The sequence below is a fragment of the Amblyomma americanum genome, chromosome 2 (assembly GCF_052857255.1).
Source record: "Amblyomma americanum isolate KBUSLIRL-KWMA chromosome 2, ASM5285725v1, whole genome shotgun sequence".
Taxonomy (NCBI): Eukaryota; Metazoa; Arthropoda; class Arachnida; order Ixodida; family Ixodidae; genus Amblyomma; species Amblyomma americanum.
Window position 1 is genome coordinate 13477327 of NC_135498.1, and position 236 is coordinate 13477562.

The following is a 236-nucleotide window of genomic DNA, read 5'->3' on the forward strand; positions in this document are numbered from 1 at the left end:
GCGTGGACCAAATGTCCATCCAGGTAGAGCCAGTTAGTGAACCGACTACGCATTCAGATAGTGAGCCAACAAGTTGGCCAGCCCATTAGGCAGCGAGCAGCGCCAGTGATGGTGTGGTGCGTGGTCCACATTTATTGGATGTCCCGGTAGCCGCGGCTGGTGAGTCGGCGGAGCGGGCTGTCGACGTTGCTGGTCTCGTCGGTTGCCCAAAACGTTCTCTGCTGCACGAGCGAGAG